Below are 19,925 nucleotides of genomic sequence, written 5' to 3'. Positions count from 1 at the left end.
GAAACAAACGTGTTTCTGTTTAACTTGAAGAATGCACAGCAGGAGTTATTCTTTTCATCATAACACAATTAAGCCTATAACTTTTTTTACTTCACTAAACAAACTACCTTTCTCTTTTTATGGTATAGAGAAAATTGCTAACATACTGAATGGATTTCACTGAACAGGATAGAGTTATTTTGCTTCTCCTGGAGTCATAGAGTCATACAGCATGAAAAAAGGCCCTTTGGTCCAACTTGCCCATGCTGATCAGGATGCTCCATCTGCACTAGTCTCTACGTTAGCCCATATCCTTCAAAGCCTTTCCTATCCATATCCCTGTCCAAATGTTTTATACTTTTTGTGATAGTACCTACCTCAACTACCTCCACCGGTAGCTTGTTCCTTATACCTACCACCCATTATGTACTGAACAGCACAGTTTGTGCAAAGGCATTATGGCAGACACTGTCAATTTTCACTGTTATATTCATATTGGAAAACATGCACTCTATGTATGTTTTCCAGTATGATCAGAAATTCGAAGGTAACCAGCTAGAGTCTGAATAGCCATTTTGTTAGTGCTTCTTCTGAATCCATTCCTAGCAGTCCAGACGAAGGCCAAAAGGTTGAGTTCCTCCAGTAGTTTGATATTTGCTTCAAATTCCAGACATTCAGTTGTAACATAACTGTTACATTAAATCAGGAAATGAATAGAACTAGATGGATCATGCAGCATTGGCGGAGGAACTGAATTCAGAGGTGTGAAGGTGGCTCCAAATCTAGTTAACATTATAATATCCTCCTCATTAACACCTTGGGACTCCTGCCTAAAATGGATTTATGGGTATATGGGAAAAATGTAAATAGGATGAGAGTAAGTGGGGGGCCTTTGTGGGGTAAATGGCCCATTACTGTGCCATATGACACTGTGACTCAATAGTGAGGCAAGGCCTCTACATTTTGTTTCACTGTAAAGTGTTGGTCATCATCACTAAGGTTAGTTGTTCTTTCTGTATTCTAGATTATTAGGGAACTAGTTATACAGTATGGAAACAGGCCTTTTGGCCCAAATTATCCATGCCGACAACGATGCCCAAGCGAAGCTACTCCCCACTTGCCTGCGTTTGGCCCATATCCTTCTAAACCTTTCCTTATTTTGAATCTTTAATATCCAACTGTTGTGGTAGGATTTGAAGTCGGGTCTCAGGATGATATATGTGGTTATGTAACCACTGATCCACCGCTGTACACTACCTGCCCTGTGCCCTGGCAAGTTTGAGCATACTCTCACATACACACAGGTCTGAAGAAGGGTCTCGGCCCAAAACGTCACCCATTCCTTCTCTCCAGAGGTGCTGCCTGTGGTGCTGAGTTACTCCAGCTTTTTGTGTCTATCCCACACAAATAACAGATTACATCCATGTTAAAAGGAGGTCGCATCGCGGTGATATTGCGATTTTCTGTAACATGAAGATGCGTCAATGCAAGAAATGCGAGCTGAAAAAAAGATTGTTTATTAGTATTTATTCATTAAAATATTTTTCTTAAGAGGGAAATCAAGAGGGAAATAGAGGACATGAGATAGCTCTGGCAGACAAGATAAAGGAAAATTCTAAAAGATTCTACAGGCACATTAAGAGCAAAAGGTCACCGAAGGAAATACAAGAACCCCCCACCACCACCACTACCAAAGGATCAAGCTGGTTGTCTATGTATCAAGCCACAGGAGATAGACCAGGTGTGAAGTTGTTAATATTGGCTAAATAAAAGAGGTCACAAAATGGAGAATCTTTGTATTTGCAGGGCCTGCTTGGCCTCTTTCTGTGAAAGTTGCAAGCTGGGTGTCATGGCTCCAAGGAGTCTGGACTCTAGATGGAAGTTGAGGATAAGGTGAGGTCCAAATGTCCTTCCTTTTGTTAATATGTATGAGGGTTTTGCAGAAGAGCTAAGCAGTCCTGCAAATGCATGATTAGGATTGGTTATAGAGGGCGGTGTATAAAGGTATTGTTAATTATGTTGCAGAGTGTTTGTGCTGTTATCTGCTGATTGGTTAAAGTGTGAAGCCATGTTCAAATTGTTTATACAACCTGGGAAAATGTTTCTTTACTTTGGTTTACTGTCTTCCATCTAGAAGCTTCTTTGGAAACAATGTACTGGGGTACTTTGTGATCTTTGTGATTGAGTTAAGGAACTGTCAATAACTGTATAATATGATTGATATTTGTGATTGGCTTGCAGGGGCTGCCCCCCCCCCCCAATCAGGGAGTTGAGTCATTTCAGATTGTGAGGGGAGAAATTGGCGCAGTTTTCGCATCGGTTTTCCACACTTCGCTGATCGATCATTCGCGCGCTTGTGTTGGGGTTCCCAACAAGATCTAAAGAACAGTAGTCTAGCAAGCACTGAGGGTAGAGGAAAGGAAGTCCTTGCCTTAGGGTGTGGTGGGAGTTAGGCTCACAAGGCTTTTCTCTAGTGGGTTAGAGACTCCGCACCTAGCACAGCTGTTGCAGTCATGTACCATTGAGTTGGCCTGGCACCAAAAGTGTAGTTGAGGGGTTTGAGTCCCTGCTCAGACTGGGATATCCAAATTGGCTGGGGTATTTTAAGAGAAAGGGCTGTCGGTTTCAGCACTAAGAGGTAAAGTACTGCGTCGTTGCTGAGGGTGTGATTGGAAAGGCACTTTAAATATCGGCATCGAATTCCAGCGTGAAGCAGACATGCGCTGAAGCCCAGTACCGAGCAGGTTGAAAGGAAGATGCCCGTGGGGTGAGCCTATAAGGGTTTGAGGCCCTGCCTGTGTGAGTAGTACCTGAAACTTTGGAGAGGGAGGGGTTCCGTAACGGTGCTAGGAACTCAGTGGTTGGAGTATAATTGGCTGAAAAAACTTGAGAACTACTGAGAATTAAAAATAAAGATGCGTCTATTCTAAAATTTGAATTTGTGTGGGAAGGAAGCTAAAAGATGATTGGATAAGAGAGTAAGAAAGTAAAAAGTTTAACTTTTCGATCCACATTTACCAAATTCAGGCTTCATATTGAAGGACTGGTTATTCTATAGAGATCTTGTATTTCTATTTCAAGGCTTTCATATTTATGGCACTGGCTATTGTACATTAATAAAATTGCATATATTAAATTGTTAAATAAAATATTTTTGGAATTGTTAAAATTTGGTGATTTACAGTTTAAAGTGTGTTTAAAATGTTGCCGTTGCTTTATTGTATATACTGTGTATTGCCTTTGATTTAAAGTTTTGAGTATTAGATACACTGTTGTAATAGTGTTTCGAATCGGGACTGTATATGGACATAGTGTGATTAAGACTGCTATTATAATTGGAGTCCGAATCGTGGCTGTTCAAACAAGGGTTTGTATCCTTTAGATCACTGATTACTCTTTACTCAGAGAGTGGTAGCTGTGTGGATACTGCACAACTACTAAATCATTTGGCTAATCTAGGGTGCATTGAGTATAGAAGTTGGGATGTAATGTTAATATTGCACAAGGCATTGGTGAGACCAATTCTGGAGTATGGTGTACAATTTTGGTTGCCCAATTATAGGAAGGATGTCAACAAAATAGAGAGAGTACAGAGGAGATTTACTAGAATGTTGCCTGGGTTTCAGTAACTCTTCAGCAACTAAGTTACAGAGATAGGTTGAATAAGTTAGGTCTTTATTCTCTGGAGTGCAGAAGGTTAAGGGGGGACTTGATAGAGGTCTTTAAAATGATGAGAGGGATAGACAGAGTTGACGTGGACAAGCTTTTCCCATTGAGAGTAGGGAAGATTCAAACAAGAGGACATGACTTCAGAATTAAGGGACAGAAGTTTAGGGGTAACATGAGGGGGAACTTCTTTACTCAGAGAGTGGTAGCTGTGTGGAATGAGCTTCCATTGGAAGTGGTGGAGGCAGGTTCAATTTCATAATTTTAAAATAAATTGGGTAGGTATATGGATGGGAAAGGAATGGAGGGTTATGGTCTGAGTGCAGGTAGATGGGACTAGGGGAAAATAATTGTTCGGCACGGACTTATAGGGCCGAAATGGCCTGTTTCCGTGCTGTAATTGTTATATGGTTATATGGTTATGGTTACCTGTTAGAGGAAGAGTAAACGGAGGTAGAGGAAGAGTACTTGTTAGTGAAGAGTATCTTGATGGTAACTGTACCTCTAAGTCTAAGCATTTAATGCGAGGAAAAAGTACCTGATAGAAATGAGTAGCTTGATAGAAAGAGTACCGCTCAGGGGAGAGTACTTTGATGGGCAGGTCTGTATCTAAGGGAAGGGTTCTGTTGGTTGAAAACAGCACGACAAGGGATTAAAAATATACTGTGATTTGCTTTTGTAACTGTACAGTTAACGAATGTGATATTGGATGAATGCTTGTGTTTTACATTGGAGTGTGTTTTGCATGATAGTAATAATTTGTACAGTTTCTTGGCTAAGTACGATTTTGCTTGTGTATTTGGAGCTCATTTTTCTGTGCTGAGATTAATGTGTTTTGAATGTAGGAGATTTGCTGCTGAAGAGTGTGTTTGATTGTTCACTGAAGCACCTTAACTTTTTGTCGGCCAAGGATTGTTACTTGAAATTGTTTCCAGATTGAAAGTTGCACGAGTTGTGAATCGTAATTTTTTTGGGTACCCAGCATTGAGAAGAGAGTTGATTGTGCGATTGTGTTTGAAAGGTGTGAGACCTGTTGATGCGCTGCGGGACTTTTGCCCATTGTTCGGGAGCGAGTTTGATAAGTTTGGATATTGCGAGTGAAGTGTGAATTGTTGGAATATTGTGTGAATTGCAGAGAATTTGTGTCCATTGTTGGTAAAGATGGAAAATCAGATCAAGCGAGATATGATAGAGGATCCAGAAAGTCTGCTCCAATTAGTAGGCAGTGAGTTTCCACAAAAGGCTGAAAGACTAAGGAATTATTCGGAAGCATTGAATAGGAAATTGGGAGGCAATTTATGGCCCGAAGTTGGAATATAATGTTGGAACATTAAAGGGAGTGAAGTATATTGAAACGATTATTTGGCAATGCAGCAATAGTGATGTAACGAAGGAACTAATAGGATTGTGGAGGAAGTATTATATTATAAAGCGCAGAAAGCGAGTAGACAAGCTATGAGAATGGTGAATATGCAAGAAGCAGCTTTAAAGCTTAGAGCTGAAAGATGATGAAGTAAACTGACCTCTAGGCACCTTGAAAGAGGGGTGTGGATGTATTAGGGAGAGTAAGGAACAGGAGAGAGATAGATCTGGCACCAGTAAATTTAGAATTTAAGGACCCGGTAGTTGGCATTGGCTGTGAAGGGGGAGGAGATGAATATTTGGAAGATTGGGCAAGTGTTAAAATTAAAAGAAGTTCTCAGCCTCCACCATGTTCCTCTTGTGTTCCCTGGGCTCCACCCACAAATTGTATAGCTTGCACACACAACAGACATTCAGAGCCTGCAGCACCTTTAACACCACCTGCAGATTCCACGATAAAGCCTGTTTTACAAACAGCAGCAACACGAGTATAGGATTCTTTGACTCCATCCGCTCCACTATTGGCAGATAGTCAAGTAGCTCACAGTACCAGGAGTAAAACGAAGACGGTAGCTGTATTTAAGGAGAGAGAGGTTATTAGAGATATAGTACAGCCCCTAGAATATTTTTGCGAGCCTAAACCTCGACGAATTAGACGAGTAGCAGGAGATCAAGGAGGTTCCTTTAAGAAGCACCGTAATCCCCCTAGTGAAGAGGAAGACATATCTGAGGGTGAGACAATAGCTGGAGACATTGAAGGAGATCCCGATTTGGCAAAAATTCTGAAAGCAGAGCAAGGATTCCGTAGGCAGTTCCCAGTCAGGGAAATGCCAAATCCAGCTTTTGATGCGGCTAATGCAGTGGGTGCAAATAATCCCAGGACTATTGAAGTATATACCCCATGGAAACCCAACGAAATGATGGCAGTGTTAAGTGATAGAAAGAAGTCACCTACTTCCGTTGTAGATTAGTTAAGAACCACAATGAGTGTGTATCACACAGACACCCAAGATCTATGGGCTGTGATACAACAGATAATGACTCCGATAGAACGTATCAGATTCTTAACAACCTTAGGACACCCAACTCATGAACTACTGGCTAATGTGATCGCTGATGGAAGAGCGAGGGAAGATGCAGTTTTAACTGCACTTGCCAATACTCTTCAGAAGCCTATAGATATTTCAAAGATTCTGGATGTGAGACCAAAAAAGGGAGAGGGAGCAAATTAATTTGTGGAAAGATGTTCTGAGTTATACATGGATCAATCAGGGGATCTGAATTTTAGGAATGGGGTAAATTCTCCTCAGTACTGTGCAATCTTATTGAACTGCCTTCCAACTAATGTAGCTGAATCGATTAAAACTAATAATATGGACTGGTCCGAAAATAGTTCCAGTCAGATGGCTCGAGAAGTAAGATAAAAACTGGAAAGATGTCAACATGCAGGAAGGCCAGCCTGCAGTAAAAACTAAACAGAGTACGTGATTAGAAATGAGGCACCAAACTCTGACTCAGGAGTCCTCAAATATTAGCAAAGAATGGAATGGAAGAATTTAGGGTTCCAGAGTATTTAGATAATTATTACGATAATATACCTGCCTTAGAGCCAATTTTACTGGGACCAAATTGTAGAAGTCATTGAATAAGAGGACCAGATCTGTGCTATACTTGTGGAGGGGCAGGTCACTGGAGTAGGGGGTGCCCAACCAGAGGAAGGAACAGAAAAGAGTGTCACCAAAGAGATTTCCAAGATCAGAGGGATCAATGAGCATTCAGAGATCAATGGGATCAGAGAGGGAACTGGCAGGAAAATCAGGCACAGAGAAGACCAATATCCTTATCTCACAATAACCCCTTTCCACGTCTATGATTAGCAAATTTAATGGTGACTGGATGCAAATGGTACGAAAAATCTGTGCTGTCACTACAAATAGAAAGAAAAATCTATACTTTCTTGGTAGACACAGGAGCATCCATGCCATCACTCCAATCAATTTACAATCTCCCTGAATCACAAGATGTCCAGAGCCTGTCCGGTTTTCAAGGACAAGTCTGCCAGTATCCCATCTCTGAGCCAGTTGAGGTGGTCTACAGAGGAAAAGCAATAAAGCATAGATTTGTGATAACAACTGGATTGGATTGCAATTTAATGGCCAGAGGTTTGCTCTGCGCATTTCATTTAAAGATCGAGTGCGGCGATGGTGGGATAGTAGTGATCCCCTGGGCTCCCGAAAGGCAATGTTATTCGACAGTGACCCCGCAATGGTTGTCCTTTGATTTGGATGGAGAACCCACACTCCATATTACATTGGCTAACGACAGGAGAGGTAAGGATAGAGAGATGGAAGCCTTCTTTAACCCCTATGAAGGAAAGGACTGGGAAATAAGAATTTTGGAACTAGTTGAAGGAAAGGCGGGCATTGTGGAGTACGCTGAGGTACCTGTGAAATTTTGGAAAAGGACTGCGGGGGTTGCTCCTCACATTACAAGGAAAGTAAATTACCCGGCGAATGCAAAAGATCTAGGAGCAATGGTGAAAAGGACATTTACCATGGCAAACCCGAATAAATAAAAAGAACAAAATTTATCTAACCAGTATGTTAAGTTTTATCAGGCCCCAAGGTTAGTTATTACCCGTCCATGTCAGCATCTGGGGAGTGAGGTATGCGAGTATGTGGACCCTCAAGTTTGGGCAGAAGACACAGTTCAGGTAGGATGCATGAACTTCAATCCCATCCAAGTAGCTCTCCAGAAAGGGGTAACACTGCCTTTGATAAAACAGTTTCCATTAAAACCACAGGCCATTAACAGCAGACAAATTAATTTGGGGGCTGCTAGAACAAAACATCTTGGTAAAATGTCAATCAATCTGCAACACACAAATCCTCACAGTTCCGAAACCGGGGAAGAAAGGCCAGTACAGATTGGTCTAAGAGCTAAGATCGATTAACACAGTTATAGAACCGCTCCATGCTCTAGTTCCTAGCCCTGCTCACAGCTTAGCTTTAATCCCAGCTGAAGCAAAAATCTTCTCAATAGTCGACCTGCATCACACATTCTTTCCATAAGAACAGCCAGCATTTGTTTGCTTTTGTATATAATGGCCAGCAATGCACCTGGACCAGATTGCCTCAGGGATTCATCAATTCACCTACTTTGTTTTCCAGGTGTCTGGAAGAACAATTGAGTGCTATAAATTTTAGAAGAGGATCTACTTTAGTGCAGTACGTCAATGATTTATTGGGGGCCGGCAGAGTTGAACCGAGCAGCCGTGAAGATACTGCACAACTACCAAATCAAGGGTTTGTATCCTTTAGATCGCTGATTACTCTTTACTCAGAGAGTGGTAGCTGTGTGGATACTGCACAACTACTAAATCATTTGGCTAATCTAGGGTGTATTGAGTATAGAAGTTGGGATGTAATGTTAATATTGTACAAGGCATTGGTGAGACCAATTCTGGAGTATGGTGTACAATTTTGGTTGCCCAATTATAGGAAGGATGTCAACAAAATAGAGAGAGTACAGAGGAGATTTACTAGAATGTTGCCTGGGTTTCAGCAACTAAGTTACAGAGAAAGGTTGAATAAGTTAGGTCTTTATTATCTGGAGCGCAGAAGGTTAAGGGGGGACTTGATAGAGGTCTTTAAAATGATGAGGGATAGACAGAGTTGACATGGACAAGCTTTTCCCATTGAGAGTAGGGAAGATTCAAACAAGAGGACATGACTTCAGAATTAAGGGACAGAAGTTTAGGGGTAACATGAGGGGGAACTTCTTTACTCAGAGAGTAGTAGCTGTGTGGAATGAGCTTCCAGTGGAAGTGGTGGAGGCAGGTTCAATTTCATAATTTAAAAATAAATTGGATAGGTATATGAATGGGAAAGGAATGGAGGGTTATGGTCTGAGTGCAGGTAGATGGGACTAGGGGAAAATAATTGTTCAGCACGGACTTGTAGGGCCGAGATGGCCTGTTTCCGTGCTGTAATTGATATATGGTTATATGGTTATGGTATTGTCTCCCAGTCAAGGGTACTGATGGACCAGGAGAAAGTAAAATTTTTGCGAGTCATGGTTTCGGCAACTGAAAGGAGTCTGGAAAAATGCGGACGCTAACCAATTTGTGAATTCCCGATTCCTAAGGATGCAGAGGGGATGAAGCAATGGCTTGGTGTGGTCAATTACTGCAGACTTTGGATCCCTAATATAGCTAAGAACTGACACCCTATACAAGCAAAGAGGGCGAGTTTCAATTAACTAGGAAAGCACAAGAGATCTTTGAGAACTTGAAGAAGTCACTGATGCAGGCCCCAGCTTTGCGAAGACCACTTTACGACAGACCCTTCCAATATTGCACCATTCTCTCTGAGTGTTCAACAGCAGTCCTTACTCAATAGCATGGGGATAGGCATAGACCAGTTTCCTATCACTCTTCTAAATTAGATTGTAGCCAGGGGACACCCACTATGCACCCAAATTCTAACTGCCATATATAACAGTTTACAGTCTGCTGCAAATTTGACCCCACAAATAGTGGTATATGGCTCACATTCAATTTGTAAAATTGTTGGGACAATTACAGACACAGCACTTAACAATGGCTCGTCAGAACAAATATGACATTTACTTATTAAATAATCAGAAACTTCAAGTTAGCCACTGTACATTAATTAACCCAACATCTTTTCTTGTCTCACCCCCAGAAGAGCAGTCAGAAGTGGGACATGAATGTTTATTTATCTTCGAGGAGCAGACATCTGTGAGGGAGGACTTGAGAGACGCACCCATAGAGGACCCTGACATAACATTGTACGTAGATGGGAGTGCATCTATTGGACCGTGGGGTGAGAAATTGTCTGGGTATGCAATTGTTAATCAGAATGGGAAAAATGTAGAAGAAGCTGCCTTCGAGTCACCTTATTCAGCACAACAGGCTGAATTATTTGCTTTAATTAGGGCTTGTATTATGGGAAATAATCTAAAGGTAAACATATCTACAGATTCCAGGTACACATTTGGAGTAGTGCATGATTTCGGACAATTATGGAAAAATAGAGGATTTCTTACGTCAGCTGTGACTCAAATATCAAACAAACAATTGGTGACAGATTTACTGAAGGCCCTGATGCTGCCCAGACACATTTCTGTTATAAAATGTAGTGCACACAAGAGGACAGACCCCAATAGACATTGGAAATCATAATGCCGACCTGGCAGCAAAATAAATATCCCGAGAACGTAAGATGGTAGTGCCAAAGATGATGAGGCACACTAAAAGTTTAAATAACAAGTCCCCCTCAGAGAAGCTGATGCCAACCATCCAAGAGATTGTTCAGTTGCAGGAGGAGGTTACTGAAAGGGAGAAAGAATGATGGAAGAAACTTGTGTGTACACTGGATTGTATGACAGAATTGTGGACCACACCAGCAGGGCAAACTTGCATGACAGATTCACTAGTATTATGGGTTATCGAGTGCATGCACTATGCAACCTATTGTGGTGCAAGAGCAGTAGGAGACACTCTTTTGGCTACGGTGGCATCCAAGGTTACAAACATTAGCTCAAAAAGTAAGTAGCAGTTGCCTGGTTTGCCAGAAATACAATCCAGGGAAAGGAGTAGGATGTGGAAATGGGAAGACACCGTTCCCCATGGGTCCTTTTAAGACATTACAGATGGATTAGATTGAATTGGAATGGTGCCAGTGTTACAGATATGTACTTGTCATAGTTGATGTATTCAGCCGGTGAATGGAAGCCTATCCAACCTTTGATAATAAAGCGGCTACTGTTGTCAAGGTATTAATGAAATAAATTGTCCCTAGATTTGGCATCCCTATTCGATTTAGTTCAGATAATGGTCCACACTTTATTGGGCAGATTAATAAAGAGTTTTGTGAACAGTTGGGCATTTAGCAGCAATTACACTGTGCTTATCGACCGCAGGCTGCTGGACTTGTAGAAAGGGTAAATCTGACGCTTAAAACTAAATTAGCTAAATTAAAGGTGGAGACTGGAATTGGTTGGATTAAATTACTTCCCATTGGATTAAATTACTTCCCATGGCTTTATTTCAGATGCGAGTCACACAAAGGCAGGGAAATCTGCTTTTGTTGACAGCTTCGACTAAAGTGGAGTCTGGAGACTATGTCCTTGTAAAGAACTGGGTAAGGAAAGGATTGGAGGTTCGCTGGGAAGGACCTTACCAGGTGCCCCTAACGACCCCAATGGTGAGAGTAGAGGGCAAGAATGCATGGGTGCATCTCCATCAGTGGGAATGTAGGCTGCTAACTTGATTTATTCCATATTCTCTTAGAAACTTCATACTCTGCGATGTCAACAACAGATTATCAGAATGGATGGAGGGGATTTACACCCAAAACTCAGGTGAAGACTCCTCAGACGGAAATCATGAAGCTACGCCCATGCAAAGTCGGGAAGCTTGGTGAAATTATGGGAAAATACATCAGCATCTTCTTGTTAAAATATCTGTTATAGTAAACTAGTCATTGTTGTGTTTTGGTGAGACCTGTGATTAATGGTGTGCCACGGTGAGTAGGAACGAATTGCAGATGCTGGTTTACACCGAGGAAAGACATAAAATGCTGGAGTAACTTAAAGATAAAGATAAATTGCTGGAGTAACTCAGCGGGACAGGCAGTATCTCTGGAGAGAAGGGAAGGGTGACATTTTGGGGCGAGACCCTTCTTCAGACTGAAGAAATGGTCTTGACTTGAATCATCTCCCATTTCTTCTCTCCAGAGATTCTGCCTATCCCGCTGAGTTACTCCAGCAATTTATCTTTATCTTTGGTGTACCACAGTGAACTGTGCTGGGTCCACTGTTGTATGTCATTAGTATTAATGATTTGGATGACAATGTGGTTAACGTGGTGAGTACATTTACAGACAGCACCATGTTTGGTGATATAGTGGACAGTGAAGAAAGCTATCAAAGTTTACAAAAGGATTGGAATAACTTGGGAAGTAGGGCAAGGAATTTCCGATGGAAGTTAATTCAGAGAAGTGTGAGATGATGCATTTTGGTAATTCAAACCAGGACATAAATAAGTAAATGGTAGAACTCTTGAAAGTGGTGCAGAACAGACAGATGTAGGAGTATCAGTGCATCATTTTCTTACTTTAGTTTAGTACCCAGGTACAGTGAAACACTTTTTTTGCATGCTCTCCAGTCAGCGAATAGACATGAATATGATCAGACCGTCCACAGTGTACAAATACTGGATAAAAGATATATTGTTTACTGTAAGATAAAGTACAGTAAAATCCAATTAAAGATAATTCAAAGGTGTCAATGAGGTAGATGGGAGGTCAGAACTGTTCTCTAGTGAGAGGATGGTACAGCTGCCTGATAACAGCTGGTAGGAAACTGTCTCTGAATCTGGAGGTATGTATTTTCAAACTTCTGTACCTCTTGCCTGATGGGAGAGTGGAGAGGAGGAAGGGACCTGGGTGAGGCTGGTCCTTGATTATGCTGGTGACCATGCAGAGGTAGTGTGAAGCAAAGATCCTATAGCAGAGCAAGATGGCTTACTCTCACGCAAAGGCATAGTACGGTCATGGGCAGATTCATGGGTGATTATAGGACCCATTTTAGCAACCAGCCTCCGCCATCTTGTTCCGCCATCTTACTCCACCATCTTGTTCAGCCATCCTGTTCCGCCATCTTGCTTGCGGCCAAAAATCGGATCTTTGCTTCCGCCTCCGCTCCTGTATCTTCGCTTTGGTCTTTGACTTGGGCGGGGAGAGGGAGGTGCGCGGCCCGGGGCAGCGGGGAGAGAGAGGTGCGTGGCCCGGGGCAGCGGGGGTGAGGGGGGTGTGCGGCCCGGGGAGAGGGGTGTGCGGCCCGGGGCAGCGGGGAGAAGGGCTGTGCTGCCCGTGGAGAGGGAGGTGCGCGGCCAGGGGCAGCGGGGAGAGGGGCATAGGGGGGGAGACATTGTAGTGTGGGGGGAGGTGAGGGAGTGCCGGGAGGAGGGGGGGTGGAGAGTTGAGGGGTGGGATAGGGCCTAGTGTGTGTGAAGTTGCAGGGAGGTTTACAATGTTTCTTACTTACAATGTTTCTTATTTAATTCTTACAAAAAGTCCCCCCCCTGTCAATCACCCTGCGAGTCGGGTCGGTTCCGGTTACTACAAAATCAACTCAAACACTGCTTGTGAGCCATTTAAAAAGAAATGATTAAAAAAACATTAAAAAAAGACAATTACCAGAGTCAAATTTTATTCTTGACAAGAATTGAACGGACATGAACTGACATGAACAACATGAACTGACAGAATTGTGAATCTATCCCTATATCACACACACAAACTGTTGTCCCGCAACGTTGATTACACTGCGAGTCGGGTCGGGTCAGGTAGGACCCGGTTACTAAAATGGGCGGGGAAAAATGCCCAGGATCCCCTCCATAGCGTACTACACATCAGCCCATTGTATTTCGCAGTAGGCTATCTTGCTCCGCTATAGGATCTTTGGCGTGAAGTGTAAATCCAGTCAATGGAAGAGAGGGTGGTTTGTGTGATCCTGAGAGAGGCGAGTCAGGTTAGGTGAACAATGTGGTGAATGTAGCCTTTGCCTTTATTAAGAAGGATATTGAGTACAAAAGTTGGGACACTGTGATGCAGCTGTACAAGTCATTGCTGCAACTACACTTGAACTACTGTGGAGTTATGAAGCTACAGGAAGGATATTAAAGTGATTGAACAACAGGCTACACAACAACAATATTAATCCTGCAAGCACCATCAATTTGGAGATCTGACCCACCTATTGACAAAGAAGGTATAACAGTTCATGAGATTTTAGATGGATTTGAGAATGCAGTCAGTAAGTTTGTTGTCGGAGGATGAGACCAATTGCTGCAAAATTAAAATTTGGAATGCAAGAGAACTGTGATCAGGCATTACAGATAGTTTAATTGCATTATTGAGGTCTTCTCAACCAAATAATTCAGTTGTTCCCAAATCCGCCAAGCAAACAATACCATGGATTACAAATAGTTGTTGATAAGCTGTACTGATCTTTAAACTAGTTTAGATGACCTATGTGGAAATTTGGCTTCTTATTTTATCACATGTTATTATTATAAAAGATTTCCTTCACCAACTGTACACAAAAAAAGTTAAGTGTAAGAAAGAACTGTAGATGCTGGTTTACACTGAAGATAGACACAAAATGCTGGAGTAACTCAGCAGGTCAGGCAGCATCTCTGGAGAAAAGGAATAGGTGCAATTTTGGGTCAAGACCCTTCAACAGATAAAAAAAAGTTTAACTGACTTAAAGACACAAAGAATATTTAAAATTGTAAGAACAAATTTCACCACAACATAAGTTACGTTAGTCTGTTTTCTAATGTTATGAACAAATGAGTTAGTACAATTCCTCAGCTAACCTTTAAATAGTCAAAACCTCTGCTAAAATAATTCAAACAATAATGTAGTACCAAGCTTATTAAATGTATCTAATTTTTAAAACATGCACGTTGAACACAATTAAGCCTTAACTAAATGTTAAAAATTGTTTTAAATTGAAATTCTGATCAAATGATAGGGCAAAGGTTCTAAGCCACTGACATGAATGTGTAAAGGTCATCTCATAAGAATAATCTCCAATGTTATGATCTTTACATGATATATTTATCTGGTTTGTTGAAACTTTGCCAAAAGACACAGCAGGTTCAGAGACTATGAAGCTTTCACAATGAATGTAAGCTTGTTGAAGCGTATTAGATACATCTGGTCAGAAATGTGATCATGCCCAAAATTTGCTAAGTGTGAGTGAAGGAATTATCTCTGCACCTGGAATGATAGGACAGAGGCCCAGTCTGAAGGCATTATGGCCTAGAATTTGCAGTTCCAATAACAGCAAATTAGGTCCCCGCAGGTGCCGGGACCTAATTTGCGAGTTTAGTAGAGTTTGCGCTCGACTCATACTCGCTGCATGGTCGACACGTGGTCCTAGGAGGTCTATGTAACTCTCCTTCATGCTCAAGAGAAGTTCCCGCATACTCGAGGCCTCAATTTTGTCGAGGAGTATTTTTTAGCATGCTGAAAATTATCCACAAGTCAAAATTGGTCGGCATGGAAAAAAATTGATATTTATTTTACTCATAGGTTTAGTCGAAGTAGGTCATAGTACGGCGGCATGTTATTCGAAGGTGGTCATCTTCACTCTCCACTATTCGATGTCCAATTTTCCTGAATAGTCAAAGCTAGTCTTCAACATTGTCGAAAGAGGTCGAAGGAGATCAAAGGAGGTCTTCTACATAGTCGAAGGAGGTCTTCTACATATTCGTAGGACATTCTCTACATAGTCGAAGAAGGTCGTAGGAGGTGTTCTACTTCGGTGATACAACAAGACCATGAAACTTTTGGTGTAGCTGCTTGCAGTGTAGCTGCCTGCAGTGTAGCTGCTTGCAGTGTAGCTGCTGCTGGTGTTGACGATGGCGGCCACAGTATACTGCTTGCTGTTTTGTATGTGTGTTCATTTGTGTCGTCTCTGGAGCACTCGCCCGTCTCCGGCGATGGGGATGATGCACACCACTCTCGAGCAAATTCCTGGCAAATGTACGTTCTCTAAAGAACAAAGTGGACGAACTGCAACTCCTGCATTGGACAAACAAGGACTTCTCTCGAGCTGCTGCCCTGCGCTTCACCGAGACCTGGCTTGGTGAGTCGACCCCGGACAGCGCGCTGCAACTGGTTGGCTTCCAACTTCACAGAGCGGATCGCGAAGTGGAGGCAGCGGAGAAATACAACAAGACCATGTGGTGGAATATGCTTCTATACCAACCAGGACTAGTGCAGTGACATCACGGTATTGTCAAATTTCTGCTCTCCCAACCTAGAATCCCTCTTTATAAACTGCAAACCCTTCTAATCTCCGAGGGAATTTAACTCCTTTATTCTCGCTGGAGTTTACATTCCCCCCCCCCCCCAAGCCTGCGTACGTGAGGCGCAAGTGCAACTCGCTAACCAGATAATGAGGGTAGAGAGTGACTTCCCGGACTCCATGGTCATTGTTTTGGGGGACTTTAACAAAGCTAACCTCAGCCGTGACCTTCCAAAATACAGACTTCATGTTACCTGCCCCACCAGAGGGGAGAGAACACTTGATCACTGTTACACGTCAATCAAGAACGCATATCGCTCTGTTCCCAGGGTGGGTCTGGGTCTCTCTGATCATTGCATAGTTCACATTCCGACCTACAGGCAGAAACTAAAAGCTGCTAAGCCTGTGGTCAGAACAACAAAAAGGTGGACAAGCGAGGGCATTGAGAACCTACAATCCTGCTTTGACTGCACGGATTGGAATGTGTTCAGCGAAGCAACCACAAGCCTCGATGAGTATACGGACACTGTACCATCATGTCATCTTTCACGAGGACAGTTGCATTCCAAATAAGACCCGGACATGGTTCAACAACAACAAGCCCTGGTTCACTGCAGAACCCAGACAGCTCCGACGATAGTCATGAAGACACTCGAAAGGCTTGTGCTGGCCAAGCTGAAAAAATATCACAAACTCCCTGCTGGACCCTCTGCAGTTTGCATATCGGGCTAATAGATCAGAGGGTGATGCAGTCAACCTAGGCCTGCATTTCACCCTCCAGCACCACCAGACTTTCCCACCAGGGGACCTAATGCACCCACATCTCCAGAACTGGGAAGACCAGTGGGGGGAGAGGCTATTCGAGAAGAAAAGCCCGAATGCCCCCCTGCTATGCTTGCACAGTGACCAAATGGGAAAGCACATATCGGACCCCCCAAACCACAGAGACCACCTCATAATTTTGTTTGTTGATTTTAGCTCTGCATTCAAAACCATTGTGCCAGAGCTACTACACCCCAAACTCTCCCAGTTGACTATGCCTGAACCCCTCTGTTAGTGGATCACCAACTTCCTGACAGACAAGAAGCAGCATGTGAGTCTGGGAAAGCACATCTCAGACCCGCAGACCCTCAGCATAGGAGCACCGCAAGGCTGCGTACTCTCCCCTCTCCTCTACTCTCTCTACACCAACTACTGCACCTCCACAGACTCCTCTGCCAAGCTTCTCAAGTTTGGGGATGACTCAACCCTGATTGGACTGATCCAGGATGGAGAGGAACCTGCCTACAGACAGGAAGTGACACATCTGGCATCCTTGTGTCTTCGTAACAACCTGGAGCTCAATGCTCTTAAGACAGTGGAATTGATCGTAGATTTTAGGAGAGCTCCCCCTCCCCTCAACCCACTCACCATCAACAACACTAGTCACATATGTGGAGTCCTTTAAGTTCCACAGTCAAAAAGGCACAACAGAGGATGTACTTCCTGCGGCAGCTGAGGAAACATAATCTGCTGCAGGCAATGATGGTCCAATTCTATACTGCTAACGTAGAATCTGTCATCAACTTTTCCATCATGGTCTGGTTTGGTTCAGCCACCATGCATGACATCCGGAGGCTGCAGCGAATCGCCGATCAGCTGAGAAGGTTATTAGATAATAGACAATAGACAATAGGTGCATGAGTAGGCCATTTGGCCCTTCGAGCCAACACCGCCATTCAATGTGATCATGGCTGATCATCCCCAATCAGTACACTGTTCCTGCCTTCTCCCCATATCCCCTGACTCCGCTGTTTTTAAGAGCCCTATCTAGCCCTCTCTTGAAAGCATCCAGAGAACCGGACTCCACCGCCCTCTGAGGCAGAGAATTCCACAGACTCACCGCTCTCTGTGAGAAGAAGTGTTTCCTCGTCTCCGTTCTAAATGGCTTACTCCTTATTCTTAAACTGTGGCCCCTGGTTCTGGACTCCCCCAACATTGGGAACATGTTTCCTGCCTCTAGCATGTCCAAGCCCTTAACAATCTTATATGTTTCATTGAGATCCACTCTCATCCTTCTAAACTCTAGAGTGTACAAGCCCAGCTGCTCCATTCTATCAGCATATGACAGTTCCACCATCCCGGGAATTAACCTTGTAAACCTTGCAGTTATTGGCTGCAATCTTCCCTCCATTGATGAACTGTACACGGCAAGGGCCGGGAAGCGAACAGGTAAGATCTTCTCTCACCCCTCTCACCCTGGCCACAAACTCTTTGATGCATTTCCCGTCAAAGCCACCACAGCCAGACATAAAGACAGCTTTTTTTTCCACAAGCAGTAGCTCTACTCAATAACCAAAAGTCTGTAGCCTACCTTTGCTCTGGCATTTATTTCATTCATATGTTTAAACTATAATGTTTTATTCTTAATGTTTTATGTTTTATTCTTAATGGTTTACTGTATATCGTGTTGTTACTTGCGAGCGGAGCATCAAGGCAAATTCCTTGTATGTGTACATACTTGGCCAATAAACATTCATTCATTCATTTACAATTTTACTGGAGCCAATTGACCTACAAACCAGCATCTCTTTGGAATGTGGGAGGAAACCGGAGCACCCAGAAAGTACCCTCGCAGGTCACAGGGAGAACATACAAACTACGTACAGACAGCACCCATAGTCAGGATCGAGACCAGGTCTCTGGTGCTGTGGGTCAGCAACTCTAACCTAAATATATAGCTAGTGCAGCCAAAGGAATGATGTGACAGCAACTTTGCATGAAAAGACCATGCTGCAGTAAAGATGGCCATTTACTGTACATGACATGTTAAAAGAGAATCGTCAGCTATGTTATAAGTTCCACCTTATCTGGCTGCGGGAGTAACCACAAAACTACATTTCAGCAGTTGTGGTATTTTCTGTCAGGCGCTGCAACATCACCAAGTGCACAACAAGGCCCGACATGTATCAGTTCATGGACAGTACATTCAAAAAGATTCAATTACTGATGTAGCCTCAGCACAGCAAGGAGAGTAGTCACAGGATTGTTTACTTTTATTAGGCTCTTGGGCCTGAAAATTGAATCATGTCTCATGAAGCAATGAATGGTGGCCCTATGACATATATTGGTTGGAAGGTAGATCAGTCCTATCCAAGTCGCTATCAAAACATGGAGGGGACGGGGACCCAAATGTTTTGGCGGCCACGCGTGCATGCGCACACTCTTGGTTCTTGGTTTCTTGGTCCTCCAAAATATTCCAAATGGAATTTAAACTGCAGGTGGTGAAGGGAGGGCTTAAGCCAGAAAGGGTTATTGGGAAGAAAGAGCTACTTTAAATTTAGTTGCTTCTGGTTGGGTAACTATAGTTGGATGGAGATTATTCCATGCTTTAATTGTGCGGGGGAAGAATGAATTGCTGTATACATCTGTCTTTGTAGCTGGGATCACAAATTTAATCGAATGCCCTCGTCTGCTCCTAATTGGTTTGGGTTTGGTGTATTTCTTGTAGTCTACACACGCGCGCGAGGCTTCGGAGGCTCAATCCAGCGCTAAATGCAGCTTAACTCTGCCTGTCTCACCAGGTTAACTACAACCCTATCTGGACTGATGGGACACCAGCGCGCTTCTCCGCACTGGCCATATTCCATGAACTGATACATATTAATTTATTTTGAAATCTTTTTATTTGAATTTCACATCAATTTGCATACATACAATGATAACAGACAGTGACACTCAAGGCATAATTGTGCAACAGTATGTAAGCGGCCCTCAAAGCCCTTACCTTTACCCAACTTCAACCCACCCGAATCAGGTCGGAACCAAACGGGGAAAACAACACTCACATACATACACATCCACACAAATACGTAGAGATAAACAAAACAAAATGTACTGGGGGGGGAGTCACTAATAACAGTAAATAAGTAGGTGATTAAATAAATAAGTGTGGGGGGGGGGGTGCTAAGGGGGGAGCAGCTGCAGTAAAGCATGACAGTGATGGAGAGCACTCAGTCCTCTTCCGAATCCGGGGACAAGTTAAGAGAGTTAACAAGTTCCAGGAAAGGGTTCCATGTGTCTAGGAATGT

Source organism: Leucoraja erinacea, chromosome 4, assembly GCF_028641065.1.
Source record: "Leucoraja erinacea ecotype New England chromosome 4, Leri_hhj_1, whole genome shotgun sequence".
NCBI lineage: Eukaryota > Metazoa > Chordata > Chondrichthyes > Rajiformes > Rajidae > Leucoraja > Leucoraja erinaceus.
Note: the sequence above shows the minus strand (reverse complement) of the source record.